General features: G+C 34.9%; 1 protein-coding gene across 1 annotated transcript in view; it reads left to right on the top strand.

Annotated features, from left to right (window-relative positions):
- The window catches only part of Fmn2 (formin 2), a 312,905-nt gene that overhangs the window by 219,306 nt on the left and 77,455 nt on the right, over positions 1-16,144 (top strand). The window lies entirely within an intron of this gene.

Below are 16,144 nucleotides of genomic sequence, written 5' to 3'. Positions count from 1 at the left end.
TATATAATCTTTACTATTGGTAACACTATACTCGACAATGAAGAGATGGTGAAAGCGGTGGTTGTTCACTGTGCCAAGGACTGTCAAGTCCGCAGAGATGAGGATCTTCCATCAGAAATGTATCTGTGCCACCCTTACGAAGTCTTTCATATCCAGTTCAGTGTGACCGTGTTTGGTGTTACTTTTATTTCTGTTTCTGAAAATATTATATGACAGCTTTTTTGCAGTAATGCAAAAGGTAAATTTGATTTTTAAGGTAACCTTTCATGGACCATTCACAATTGAGAAATAAGCATCATTAACTTTTATTTGTTTTTATTCATCATCTGTGTGACCATGTAATAACTGTTGAATCATAATACTATTTCTGCTGTGCTAACAAATTAACAAAAGCCCATTGATACTCTATGTGATTCTAATTTCTTAACTCTTTGGGGCAGTCTGTGCAGCCATAATTAACCCCGTTTCACAGTGAGAAACGTAAGTCTCAGAGGACTCATTCATTAATTGACTAAAATCACAATGGATGGCTAAGTCCACAGTGGAGACCTTTGAAATGAACCAGGAATTAAATTTTAAGTTAAAAACTATAATAAAATAGTAAAGAACCAACAAAATAGCAGATCATGAAATTATGGAATATCAGGTGGTAGAAACTATAAATGACATGTGAGATACTCAGTTACACAAAAAAATTCCCCAACAGCAGGACTAAAAAATGGAAAAACTTCTGTGTAGGTGCAGCATGCATGTATACACCATTCATCAGATGGACAAAGCTCTCCCCCTACTCTACTGATAAGCAGTGATTTCATTTTAGATTCCACTGTATGTTTTCTGTCACTGTTAATATTTGACAAGCAAAATTTGAAGTGATACTTCTGAAAAGAAGTTTGCATCACCACTTCTTTCTGAGTGTTAGCTTTCCATTATCCACACTCCTTCCCTTCTGCAAGTGTGGAGGGATGAGCCCCTCGCAACTGCCTGCCGGTGGATGCTTCTACCGACACTGCAGGCCAAATGTCTCTGCGGAACATCCCGAATACATCTTCAGGACTGAGTAATAACAGACTCCCCATAAAGATGAGCTCACCAGGGGAAGAGTGAAGAAGTGACTGCCGTTTCCATGCAAGGTCTTCAGTTTTTCTGCCCCTGCATTCCCTGATACTGTGAATGTTGTTACCGTTCATGTGCTGGTCCAGGGTGGGGGGCGCTTTGCCTGATTCTTTATTTCTTAGTGAATGAACAATGGGAATATTTAAGCACTTCATGCATCTATTAAAAAATTCAGGTATATAGTGGAATGAAAGTTTTCTTACTCTTACTTTCCTCTGTTTTAACTGATGTTTCATTTTTATCCTTTCAGAGATAATTTGCATATAGGTGCAGGTGTACATGTACATCTGTTTTTATGTATGTTTTAGTAATGGATACATGTTCCATTTGCTTGTATGACTCCTGCTTTTTAATTTTTATCATGAAATATTTCATATTTATCTGTTTTATATTTTATATATAATAGGGTAAATGTATATGCTTGTGTATATGTAAGAATATGCACGCTTGTATAATAAAAGTTTGTGTAGTTTACATTCATTTTATGTTTAACACAAACATAAATATAATATTTCATCATTTATACTATCTACATGATAAGTTGATTCTTATTACTTGCTGTGGTTGTGTTTTATAGAGTCAGTGTTGCTATGAACACTGAATTAGGGAATATTGAACTCTTGCTCCTAAATACAGGCAAGACTGTGGTCACATTTTTGTCAAGTGATCAATCCATAATTTATATGCTTTTGCTTCTGTGTGAAGTCTTTTAAAAATCTTCTTGCTGTATTTGTTTTTCCTATTGATGTGTCTTTTGTGTATTAGATTATTAGAAAAATTTTCTATATTTAGGATGTAAGCACAGTCAGTTAAATTGGTGCCTTTTTTCCCACTTTGGAGCTTGTCTTTTACTTGTCTGCTGAGTATTGATAAACATAAATTTCTAATTCTACATAGTGACAGTTATCACCCTTTTCTTTAATTATATATAATTTTGTCATATTTAAGAAATTCTTTCCTATTACAACTTTATGAGAATGTTGTCCTGTATTTTCCTGTAAACATTTAGTTTGCTTTCACAGAATAGAAAAAAACATAGTTTTTTTCCATAGTTTTTTCGATTTATGTAAAGATGAATTTTATTTATGGCCTATAATGCAAATCTAATTTTTGTCATATAATTTGTAGTTGCTCACTACCCTGCCAAGAATCAGCCATCTTTTCTCTATTAATCTGCAGTGCCGTTGTTGTCACGTAGACATTTCTTGTGCTCTTCCTGGGGTTTCTCTGTACTGTTTCATTGACCTATGCCCATTATTTATTCTCTTAAGTTATTCTTCATCACTGTTTTATTTACCGTAGATGTCTGTAGATATCTGGAAATGTGGAAAGGCTAGACCTTCACCTTGTCTAGGACCTTTATATTTCCACTTGATAATTTATCCTTCTAAAATTCTAGAGTTAAACTGTCAAGGTCCCACCCAAATAAATCTGTTAGGAACGTGACACAATTACATACATGATATTATGGATCAGACCAGGGAGAATGACATCTTGTATGAACATGATATGTTCTAATGTCTCTTTCAATGTCTACCTAAAAAAGATTTAGGGCTTTTTTTAAGTTTTCATATTTTTTGTAAATATATTTCTGAGGAAGTTTGTATTTTTGCTGTTACGTATTTTGTGAATTACATTTATTTTTGATGATACATAAAATTTTAATTATGGTATAAATTGTTTGCATCCTATAAATTTGATGAACTCTTTTACTATTTTTCCTAGTAATTTTGGATATTTTTTTGGTTTTCTCTGTAGATATCACTGTAAATAATGACAGTTTTACTTTTTGTTTTCTCATTTCTTTTTCCTAACACTTTTCTTCTGGACATAATGGTATGGCTACTCCTTTTAGTGTAATATAGACAGGATTAATAGAAATGTCCTTTTGCAAAGGGGCGTGACTAGAGGAATAGAAAGAATTATTTTTTGGTTATCTTTGGAAACCAATTACCATATATCATTTGAAGGTTTTATTCTTATTTAATTTTTGCTCTCTTCTACTTCAAAAGTTAATATTCTTTATCTTTTTTTCTTCTAATGCCATAGCTATGATATTTTAATACAATTCTTATTTTTATGAGGCATACAATATGTCTTAAAATTCGTGTTCTAAATGAAACCGGTTACTGAAGTGAAGCAAATGAACATATTCATCATTTCACACAGTTACCCCTGTGTGACAAAAGTACCTAAAAGGTACTGGCTTGGCAAATCTGCAATATACAGTACGATAATTTTATTATACAGTCCACATACTTTATATTATATCTCTCTGTTTCCTCATTACAGCAACTTTGTATGCTTTTACTCTTTCAACTCCTGTGTACTTGAAGGGTTTTGTTTTGATTTGTTTTCATTTTTGCTCTTTTAAGATTCTACATATAAGTGATATCTTACATTATTTTCCTTCCACTTAACACAGTTCTTTTTCAAAGTCTGAAACTACTTTTATTTCTCTTTAAACAGTACGAGTCCTTAAAATATTTTAACATTATTCTCACCTACTTTTATGCCATTCTCTTCCAGTGTTTGTTTCATATTCTGTTTTAGATTCCTACAATATAGAATTGTTGTTTTATGTATTCATTTTTTTGGTTTAAGTTTAACTAATACCATTTGTTTTGCTCACCATTTCTTCTTGTTATGCCTGCCTTCTAAGGTTGTTGTTTTCCTCCTCTCTGAAGTTCACCCTTTAAAAGTAACTTTGGTGTAAACTTTGGACTGTAAATTGTTGTGTGTTTGGAAATATCTTTATATCACACTTGTTTTTGAGAGATAGACTTGCTAATTATGAAATTCTGGGTTCAAAGTAAATTCCTTTCAGCTGTCTGGAAGCCTGACGCCTCTCTTCCCTTGCTGTGTTGACAGCTCTCCTTGGGTCCAATTTTGTTTCTTGTTCTCTAATCTAAATTTTCTCTCGGGCCCTTTTATGTTTTTATATTTCTCACCATGTTTGTTTTGGCTAATCATCAGGAGGCTCTACCAACTAAGAATTATTTTAAAGTAAATTCGTGCCTTGCATTTTAGAATCATTCATTGTGCAGTGAGGCTCAGTGCAGTGTGATTGCCTAGGGGGAATTAGGTCTCTTAGGTGAATGGATTCCCCCTTCTAACCAGAGCTACCATGACATGGACATATTCCTCATAGTCTACTTCATTGAGGTGACACTTTTCAGTTTCTTCTTTCAAGGTGTTTCTGGACACCTTGGAGGATGCTAGGCCTTTTCAAAATGTTCCTGTGTGGCCTTCGAAAAACAAAGTTGCTGGGTTTAGTGCTGCTCCAGGGCAGATCTGGTTTACGCCTCTTTGGAATCCTGCTCCTGTTTGTTTTTATGGCCTCAGAGAATTTTCCTTATTTTTTTTTATCCAACTCAGCCATGCATTCAATTTTATTTTAATCCACCTTTTTATCCTCTTTGTTGTGAAACTTTTGAGGTATCTAACCCATTATACTGATGAAAATAGAAGTCCATCTTGTTTGTTTATACTAAAGTATTTTTAAATCATTTGTACCAGTATGTTCTTCCTAATGACTTTATACTCTCCTGTAAAAATGCACCAGAACTTATTTTCTAGTTTCTCTACTTATTAACCTGTTGTTTCCTACCGTATTGCTTTCAATAGTGAAAGATTATAGTGAATACATCTATGTATTTCTCACAATGCATACTTAAATACTACAGCCCTTAATGTTGAACTACTGGGTCAAAAGAAATATTAGCCTTATTGTTGATGCCTCCTTTTCCCATGTGCTTCTCTCAACCTTGCTTTCCTCACCTAATCATTACTAAGTGCTGCAGATTTGCTTCCCTCTAATCCCACTGCATTGGCCCAGGTCCAGCCCCAAATAATCTGTTGCTATTATCGTGCCAGTCACTTCCTTTTCCTTGTCACTGTCATTCTCTTATAATCCAGTGACCAACAACCTCATAATAACTTGCACTCTCATGGAAAGACTGAATTGCCTTAGAGTCATGTTAAAGTATGTGAATATTGATGAGGATGTAGCTATGTTTAAAATACTGGCTATAGCTAATATCCTTTAAATTGACACATATATATATAAAATCTCATTCATATATAGAAAAAACTTGGATTTACCATATATATGCATATACATATATTACATATATATACATATATATACATACATATATATGAATGGCAAATCCAAGATTTTTCTTTAATCTTAGGTTCAGGGTTTTCCCATGAAGGTAAATCCTGACCAAATTGTTATGCTCTTGTAGCAGAAATCCATGTGCAATCCTTAATGACTGATGATTTTTGAAGAAAAATCGGCTAGCTCCTGAGTTCATGACTAGCACTTTAAAAAATTTTAAGCCTTTTTTTTTGTTTTTTGTTTTTTGTTTTTTTGGTGAAAGCAGGTCTGATATAATCCTAAGTGTATTTCTATAGTTTTCCATTTCGGTAGTTACTTAGGAAATACCAATATGTTGATTTAGAGGAAATACTCATAATAAATTTAACCATGTAGAATTAACAAATTATCTGATTAATGTCTAATATATGCCTGTTTCTTGGCTCTCTCCTCAATATATATTATCTTTCATATTATTTGGCCATTTGGACCCCTGGAGACATAAATTCTGAGAGAATACCTTAGTTACTTTCTCATTTGCTGTGACAAAATACCTGATATCCACAATTTAAAGGAGGAGAGGTTTATTTTGGCTAACAGTTTGTAGTTGTTTCAGCCCACACTCATCTGGCTCTGAGGTAGTTTCAGTGGGGGACAGGGGCATAGTGGAGGACAGTAGCTCAGGACAGGTCAGCAGGGAAACAGTGAATAAGTGAAGGACGAAAACTTCTAGATCACCACCCCAGTGACCCACCTCTGACCAAATCCCACCTCCTGAGAGTGACGCCTCTGAGTCCCACAGTCCAGTCGCCGCTCTAAAGCCTCACCTGTAAGCCCATGAGGCTTTGGGGAGCATCTAAATATAAACCCCAATAGGGAGGATGTCAGTGTAGGGTATCTCTGGCCACCTGTCTATACTCTGAAGATAAACAGCATGGTGAGGTATGGAGCTGTAGCACCATGGGTGTATAAGCATAACTTCCCCTCTATGTCGGACCTGAGAAAAATCTCAGCAACCATGTTAATACATGAAAAAGGTCATGGAACTCGATGGCAAATCGAGTTTGGTCTCATACACCAAAAGATTTGGCACATGCCAAATCTGACAGCTTGTGTCTTCTTGAGCTCTGTTTTGAGGATAATTCTCAGATCTTACCTGGATGAAACAGTATCTTGAGTAATTGATGATGCTTGTCATGAGGTAGAGAGGGTTGAGTAGTGGTGAGTATTTTTTCCTCTAATATTTGTCATTTTTCAAATCGTAGATAGTTTTTTCTATGTGTAGCTATAAGGGATACATATATATTTCATATATTTTGTTATAATCTGTTCCTCTGAAGGATATATATGTCTATAAAATTCATAGAGATTTATTATTACATATTTAAGGAAACCCACACCTAAATTATTTGGGGATTTTTCTGTTTTTTTGAAGATGGTTTTAAAAGCTTTGATAATTAGATAGATGTTTTAGTTAAAGCAGGGAGCATGGTTACAAGATGTATCAGAGAGCTTTCACAGAATTTATGAAAATGTTCTTATTTAGTGAATTTATCTTTAGTTTTTGCTACAAGTAGGAAGGGAAATACTTGCCTTCTGGACTCTTCATTTCTCATTGATTTCTCAAGAATAAACTTCAGAAGCATTTCCCTCTCCTCCTCTCCCCTCCCTCCCTTCCTTCTTCCCTTCCTTCATTCCTTCCTTCTTTTGTCTCCTCCTCCTCCTCTTCCTTTTTCTCCCTCCCTCCTTTCCTCTGTATTTAAATGCTTACTGTAGATCATCTCACACACAGCCTTTCTCATCTTGGCCCACCCTACCATTCCACATTATTATTACTGATTTCACAACTGCTGACTGTGCCTCTGATCCCTTCTTCCCTTCAATTAACTCTGCACCTGCAATAATGACCTTCCAGGATGAGTGCAGAAGCCTTCATTGCCTTGATCGTATTTTTCTAATCTAATCTGTCCTTATCCCTATCCTCACTGATTTTTCTGTCTAATTGGTCTAACAGTTACTTAGAGAAGAGGATTGAAATATCTCTACAGTTATCTATTTTTCTTTTTAATTTAAACAATCAAGGGACTTTGTCTCATTTTTCTTTTAGTTTTGTCAGTTTTTGCTACATATGTACTCTGATGCTCTGTTTCGGAGTATATACACAGCCAGATTTGTTGTATCTTCCTTTTAAATCGATCCCATTCTCCTTATACATGTACCTTCCTTTTCCTTGTAATTTCTGGTTCTGAAATCACATTTATCTAACTTTAATATACCTACTTCAGCTTTGTTATAATTAGCATTTGCCAATATAAGTTTTTAATCCTTTTAATCTAAATAAACACATTTTTTTTTCTCTAGAGCATATAGTTGAACTTACTTTTCTAATCCAGTCTAACAATCCCAGCCTTTTAGTGGAAATTTGTAGTCCATTCACGTAATTATCAATATAGTTGGGTTTGAAATCTTTATAGTTATCTACTATTTGCTTTTTTCAAATATTTGTTTTGTCATTTGTTTTCTCATTTTAGTTCTTTTTTCCCTTCTTATGGATTACTTCAGTATTTTTGAACATTCCATTTAGTATATGTGTTGCCAAAGTGAGCATGAATATTCCATTTTATTCTGTCATTGGCTTATTTGCTCTATGTCTTTGTCCTAAAGTTTTAGGGGGCGCTCTGTGTTGTGTCCCTCCAGTTTATCACTATCTTCAGATGAAGTTACACAGCTACTTTATTTGGTGTCAGAACTCTACCACAGTACACTTCCACTCTCCTGCCTGTGGTTTGTTGTCGTATTCCATTATACCAAATTGTAACTAAAATATCTTGTTCCTGCTTGTTCAACCTTGCAGAGCTCCTGTTTATATTTCCTCAACTCAGCAAGAGTGATTGGCTTATGGGGACTTTCTGTTTCAGGTTCCATGATTTGGAACTTGTTTTTAAGCAGAAATTGAGGAAAATTGAAGGATCCAATAGAGGTCAGAGTCCTGTGGTACTTGTCCAGTATATAAAAGCTGCTCTTTAATATGCTTTACCCAGTCTTCTAGGTGATTACAATGGGGTTGAATTTGGCTCCTGGAGAGCCCAGAAGTGAGACGGTCTTTCTACTTTAGATCGAGCTCAGCTCAGTCTCCTTGGCTTTGATTATTGTAATATCTATCACACCATCAAAGGCTGCACTTGCCCCTCTGCACAGCTTTTTTTGACAGCTATTTTCCATCACATTTCTCATCTTTTTTCTTTATGTTTTCTTTCATTTTTTTGAAATAGCAATCACATTTATACATCTAAAATTAGCTATAATAAGCATAATACAGTTAATCTCTATTTACAATATCTTATACAACAATAGTAATGTTTAAGTTTTCTTTCCTCAACAACTTTTCATTGCATGTATATAATTCATATTTCACTAGAGAAAAAGATGTATGTCAAAATTTAACATAGCCCATTCAAAATTTAAATATAATTCATGTTAAATAGACTATTTCACTAGAGGAAAAGATACATGTCATAATTTAACAGTCCATCTAAAATTTAAAAACTAAACAATCATAAAGATGGCAAACATAATAAGATCTGTTGTTTGTTCAGTGCCCAGTACGCATTTGGCATTATTATTGTTTCCCTTTAGAATTGAAGAAAATAGATATTAAAATATTTTCTTTTTTTCTTAAGTTTATTGGTACTTTTTAGGTATACAGTGCAGTTACATTCATCATTGGGATCTTGTACCTATACATGACAGGTCTTGGTTCTCATTTTTCCCCCTTGTCCCTGCCCTCCCTTCACCCCCTCCACTCTTCTCTGTTTACAAAGATTTTGTTTCCATTTTTTCCTTTTCTCATCTTTTTTCTTTTCCCTTATTTCCTTTCCCCCACCCTTCCCACTTCCCCAACTCCTTTATCCCTTTTCTTCCTATTTCACATTATCAATTATACAATTTGAACCTTTTTTACACATTTAGTTTTTCACAGCAGAGAAACTGTTTGATATTGACACATGTGTGTCCTATTTATTTCACTTGAGTATGTTTTCTTTCTTGATACCCTGATCTGTGGTGCACTTTTGCTTCTGAGCCATTTTCTTCCTGCTTTTGTTCACATTCTCCAGTATCTACTGCTTGACTTGCCGAAGCCCTACTCATCACGTCAATCCCTTGTCTTTTTCTCTCTGACTTCTCTCTCAGTAGGTGAATGGGTGTTTCCATTTACTATGCTCATGAGTAACTTGCCAATGTTCTGACTTTGAAGTTAGCCTGCATCGATTTGAATCCTGTCTCTTTTATGTAATACTTCTGATATCGTGATTAAATTTTTGAATACTAATCTACTTCATGTAAAATAGAATAATTATAGTACCTTTCATGTAGAGATTTATTATTTTGGCTTATTGTATATAACAAATTAGAATGGTATATCAACATCATCCATATTAACATTTGCATCTAGACATGTCCATAACACCTACGTAACATTAATTACCTCTGTCACCTCATCATTTTCTTGAAGGAAAAGACTATATAATATTTATTTATATTTGAGCCGCAACAAAATGTCCAAAAAATGTACTAGCCCTTAAATATTGGCTGAGATATTATAATGTTGTTGTGTGGCTTTTCCCCCTAGAAATGTCTTATCTTTCAAGCATTATTTTGGCAAATAAGATTAGGAAGAAAGAAAACATCAGGTGGAGCTTTTGAAGTTTTCAGAGTCCTATTTTAAGCCATTTTGTGTTTTGATATTTTGGATTGGCAAGTTGAAATTACTTGTCATTGCCTTTAATATTGAAAACTCAATCTTAAAACATGCACTTTCCTATTTTTAGTTAAAGACTCAGAGATTTTTGTTTTATCTGAAGGATCCTAATTTCAACTCAGCTTGATACTACTAAGGGAGTGTGCTTGAATTATCTGCTTCACTGTGATGTTATTTCTTGGTAAAGAAAAGAGAAACAAATTACCCTATGTGTCCCATTATTTTTACACTGCATTTTGAAGGTTCAACAGAGATTTGCTCAGCCTGTTCTGTAATGTGTAGCTTTTACACATGATTCGCTATGAAAGATAAGTAGAGTTCACAATTTTTCTAGTTGGAATCCACAACTCTTAGACCTTACTGTCTGCAGAATGTGAAACTCATTTATGCATATAATATTTGCCCAGGGTTTTTCCACTTTTGTATTTGATGTAAAGATTTAGAAGGAAATTTCACTAGTACTTTAATAAGCATATTAAGCAGGGTGATTAATAGTGCATGAATTTCCTGTATTATAATGTTGGCCAAAAGTTGCATATATAAATATTTTGAAATATGCATGATTTTTATTGTGTGTTTCTTGAGTTTTTGATAGCAAGCATTAATACATTTATATATACCTGAATTTCTAGAAAGTCGTGTGTGTGTGTGTGTGTGTGTGTATATATATATATATATATGTACAAAACTGAAATAACTCCTCAGTATTAACTAAAAGGTACTTGTGAATTATTGCTAAGACCAAGTTGCAATTTGATACTTCACAGATACAAGCTTTCTTCCTCCCAAAAGTATTTTATTTCGTGGTATTTATTTTATTGTTCTAAGAATTTTTGCAGTGCAAAGTAAGGGATACATTGGGATTTAGCTTTTTCTTTTACAGTCTAAGCAAAGATATTTGGATAGTCATACCCTAATATGTACAAACTACCTAAATTCACTTAACTTTTAGTTCATTGTCAAAAGAAGTATCTGAAAAGTCACAAAACTAAAGCAGTATATCTGCAGTTAAATGGCAATTTTAAATGACTCAGACGAAAGGCACTGCATCTGTCTAAAAAATAACCCATACTGGCTGCACTTAAAAGCAGTCAAAATGCACATTCATAGCTAATTATAAACAAAAACTAGTTAACACTTTAAATAAAAAGAAAAATTGCAAAAAGATTTAGAGCCTAGACAAGCAGATGAAAGGGTTCTGATTTGTTTTCCATCTGATATTACTCAAATGCAACTCTGTCTCCAATTACCTGGGAATATGTGGTATTCCCTCATGAAAGCTCAAGATGAGAAAGGGCGTCCGTTCCGTGCCTCTGCTTACTCACAGTCATTTGGAACAAGTTCAGCAGAAATATTTCACATTGCAAAAGAGACTGGAGCCAGACGGCGACTGCAGACACTAATCACAGGGTCAAAATAGTAACTTAGTAGGACAGCAACCACCAGGAAATATTTGCGGAGACAGAGATTTTGGAGGAGGAAATATTAATGCCGTTGGAGAAGACATCACCACATGCCAAAGTGCTGAGTAGGATCATTAAAATGCTATTTTTAACCAGTTGCATGTTCAGTAGAATCAGACCTGAAGGATAATTATATTTCCTTACCCTAAAATAAATACATAGGTGGGGAGAAAAGTAACCAAATAAGTTAATAAAGATTGTGTCCTAAAAGTTCAGTGTTTCTTTTAATGTCCCAATTTAAAGGGCTTCTTGGCCCTAAGTTGCATGTCTCTACCACTTGAGATTTGGGCAGTTCCAGGCAACATTATCACTAAAATGACAGTGAATGTCTTAAGGCCCACTGTTAAGGCTTGTATCTAGATGTTCCCCTCAAAGCCTCATGTGGTCATAGGTGGGGAGCTTCAGATGAAGCCAGATTAGGGTATGTGAATGTGGATTCAGGGTTTGGCACTGGAATTAAGGATGTGGATAACGAAAGCCCCACTCTGGGTAAGGGTGGCACCAATCAATAGGTTTGTAGCCTGAGTGGAATACAAAGACACAGAAAGAAGGCAGGCTTGCTGCTAGGTACTTTGCTGCCTTTAGCCTGCCACACCATGAACTGTTTCTCCTTTGTGATATCCCTCTGCCATGCCACCCTCCTGTGAAGCCAGCTGAATACAAACTGTGAGCCAAAGTAGACCTCTCTTCCTTTAACTCTGGGCATTTGGTATTTGTTCTTAGCAACCTGAAAAGTAACCGGGATACCCAGTTTGCCTCTGAGAAGTAGCAACTAACTAATCAAAGTTTCTAGGTTCCATTTTTTGCTACATTTTAAGGTCTGTTAAAAAAAAAGGTTTTATATTCCCTGGGAAGAATCTGTATAAGCCACTTTTGACTTTGCCTTTTCTCTTATACTATACCTCCCCATTCTTTCACTCCAAGATTAGTGGAGAATTGATTGCTTTATTTCACTGTGTTGAACTCCCCATACTAATTCTCTTTTCAATACCCTAAATTGCAGAACATTTGTTTGGCAGTGAATCTCAAACATCAAGGTATAAATGGTTACTATAGCATGTTTGGGAATAAAAGGCCTGTTTTAAAGTAGTGTTGCAGACTTTTTAAAAACATCATTTTGTATTTTAGATTTCAGCAGGTTCTCCCTAAATTGACCAAAATACTGTCCCCTTTCTTATAGCAATTTTATTTCCTGCTGTAAGTATTTAAGAATTTTAAAAGTCTACGATGCCATTAGCCTGTGCTTGTACTATACACATTGGGAAATGTCTGCTTTAGATCTGTTTAAACAACCAGGGATCCAGATGTAGTTGCTTAGATCTGCAGTCCCAGCTACTAGGAGGGCTAAGGCAGGAAGATCACTGAGCCCATGAGTTCTGGGACAACATAGAAAAACTCATCTCAAAAATAAGAAAGCAAACAGAAAACCGACAACACACAAATTAAATAGAAAGAAGAAAAAAAAGCCTATTAAATAGATTTTAGAATTAATGCCAGATTTTGTAATGGTCTTGGGCCATAATTTCTCCATAGTGATAAAGAAATACCATCATTTTATCAGTGTGTATCTAATTCTTCATCTAGATTCTGCATAGAAGAATTCAAACGATTTATGATGCTTCCACCATAGAAATCTTTTCACATTTTGCAAGCGATGCATCCCAATCGCTTTTAGTAGGAATAGTGATATGGAAATGACAGGGAGGACAACAAGAGCATTTCTCTGCCCCAGGGGATTTATACATTATCTTATTAAATGACACAGGAACTCAATGAAAAACGTTACCCTGCTTTAACGATCAAGAAGTGGCATTTTACCAAAGGAAAGGTCACAGTTGTTAAAATCTACAACTCAGTGGCTCAACCAGAATTCAAATCCAGTTTTGTCTGACTCGAAATACAATATTTGAGACTAGAACACTGCTGTGCAGGATCTGAAAATGAGCAGTGAAGTATTAATAACCCCTTGCTAGGGAAGTGTAGCCTTTATGGTGCCAGGTGTAGGTAGATGTGCTCGCTCCCTGAGGTCTGAGCTCTGAGCTCTGGGCGGCCCTGTGGCACTGGTATGGATGAGAAGTCATGAAGACACTTGTCAGGGATGGCCCTCCTGGCTGGGAGGTTTCCTGTTGGTCTATTTTAAATGCTTTGTTAGTTGTCCTGCAGTACTCTTCATTATGACTGATTCAGGGGCTCTGATCTTCAATTGATGTGTTAAAAGATAAATGAACTGTATTCTGTGTGCATGAGGAAATTGATCTTATTTGATATGGAAAATTGAAATCTTTCCTATCTCTTCTTTCATCTAATTAATTTAGTGTATTTTATTTTGTATGGGTTTTGTTTTGTTTTGTTTTATAGCACTGGGGATTGAATTTAGAGCCTTCATACTGAACTCCATCCCCAGGTACCAACCCCCCTCCTTAATTTTTTTATTTTGAGACAGGTTCTAAGTCACTAAGTTGCCCAGGGTGGGCTTTAACCTGCAATCCTTAGCCTTAGCTTCCAGAGTGCTGGGATCACAGACGTGCACCATAAAGTAAGGTCAGCATACTTTATTTTAATCATATTCAGTGGTAACATATTATAGGTATGTCAAAAACTGTTGATAAAAAGGGTACTGGCTTTCAAAACTTCACAAAACCATCTCTCTGTGACATCAGGAATTAACTGTAAATAATGTTTATGTTTCTAAAAAGTAGGTCAGGAAATTTAAAAATCCACACAGATGTGGATTTATGTATTGAAAATTGCTGTATTTTCTGTGTCACAAAGCCAGAATTGGATGTCTATATATGTCACAATGGCAGTTTATAGCCTGTGCAAGTTGTTCCTCAAACTGAAAAATGCAGATTTTGGTCAACACATGCACTTAGCCTGCATGTATCCTGAATAAATGGCAGTTTTTTCCAAATAGTATCATAATTTTCAATGATTAAATTTTTTGTTTTTTTGTTTTGTTTTTGGTACTGGGGATTGAACTCAGAACTTTGTGCTTATGAGGCAGGCGGTGGAACCACTGAGCTAAATCCCCAGCCCCTTCAATGATTAAATTTTATTCAGTTTGATATGTTCATCCCCAAAGCCTAAAGCAACCAACTATCCATCTGTCAATAGGTTAGTATCACTGTGTTTTGGAACCTTTGGCAGCAGAACCAATGTTGCACAAAAGGTGCATTTGTACAAGCAGTGAGTTGGGAATTGGTATCTCAGTGTTCCCAGCAAAGCAGCAGTTATGCTGCAACTATTCAAAAAGTTTTTCCTGAGATTACCATACAGAGGAAAATCTGTTCAAAACTCTACATCAAGAGTTGAAATGTGGACTCTAATGTACTTTCTTTCATCTCTATTTCAATTGTTTATTAAAGTTGATTACAGTTGCAAAGTACAAATTCCTTTAGCTTCATGATCAAGTAAGAATAATGGATAGTAGAGAATCTCAAGTATTTTCTGTGATTCTAATTTGGCTTTATGGTTATGATGTGGCTCTTCGGTCTGCTAAGAGAGTCTTGCTTTGTTTTATTCCTTTGGTATAAATTAGCATTCTGCCACACTGGATTAAAGTGAGTTTTATTAAAAAGGCCAGATTTGTTCATACAAGGAAGTAAGTGCTATTTTGGTGTACATCAGAAGTAACCGTTATGAACAAGTGAAATTCACTTCACCCCATTTAGCACAACTTAGAAACATACGCTTTGAAAAGCTGCAAATATATGTTTTCTTTATCTGCCTATACTGTTGAAACAAAATAGTAATTGACTTAGTTAAACATAATTATATATTCTATTGCTGAAAGAATTTTAAGATCATCACGTCCAAAATTTTCAAAAGAGTCATTTATTTAGTCTCTACTAATTATTGGAGGAATTATATCAAATATTTTGTATAAACAGATTTATTTGCCTAAAGTCACATGTTTAATTTTAGTGGCAGAATCAGGGATAGGATGCAGATTTCTGGCATATCATTCTTGTGTATTTTAAGTTTTATAAACCATTTACTTGAATCATAAAATAGTCCAGAAATTCTTTCTTCTAATCTCAGTCATGATCGTTGTATTTTACAAAGACTGACAAAGTCCTTCCTGAAAGTGGTATGCATTGTGGTGCTTTTTAAAATTTTGCCTTAAACAATTTTTATGTGGTTCTAGAATTGTTTCTGGAAGCAAATCATGTTTTATGGTAGGCAGCCCAGAAGAGATTTTTACAAGACAGTGTGTACATACTGGAGACTTTTCAAAGCAATATCACGGAACATGTATTGTGTTTTTAATATGGCTAACAATTGACCTGTAAGTTTATGTAAGCAATCTAAAGTACAAAAAGGGAAAGGAAGAGAAATATTCCCATGCCAGCTCAAATGATCCTTGTTAAATCTTGACGATCCTGGCAAAGCATGGCGGCGTGACACTCAGTTATGACTTTGTAGATGCTGTACAGACCTTCAAGAAAATACTGTCTGAAGTTGTAAACATTAACTAGCCCAAGCTGTACTATTGTGTTGTGAGTAGTGACAGAGACACTTTAACAGTTCCCAAATGACTGAGTTTTATTTAAGATGCACAGTTCCAATTTTTTAATAAAAGTTGCCTTGCTCCATTTTTGTCTTCTGATTTCTGCAAATGGCTACAAGTGTGACCCAAACAGAAATGACTATAAATAAAAAGGCAACTTCTTCATTTACTAGCTCCAAGTTTCATATATATAT

The sequence above is a fragment of the Fukomys damarensis genome, unplaced genomic scaffold (genome assembly GCF_012274545.1).
Source record: "Fukomys damarensis isolate Sample0158 unplaced genomic scaffold, DMR_v1.0_HiC HiC_scaffold_11, whole genome shotgun sequence".
Taxonomy (NCBI): domain Eukaryota; kingdom Metazoa; phylum Chordata; class Mammalia; order Rodentia; family Bathyergidae; genus Fukomys; species Fukomys damarensis.
This window is presented reverse-complemented; position numbering and strand designations above follow the sequence as displayed.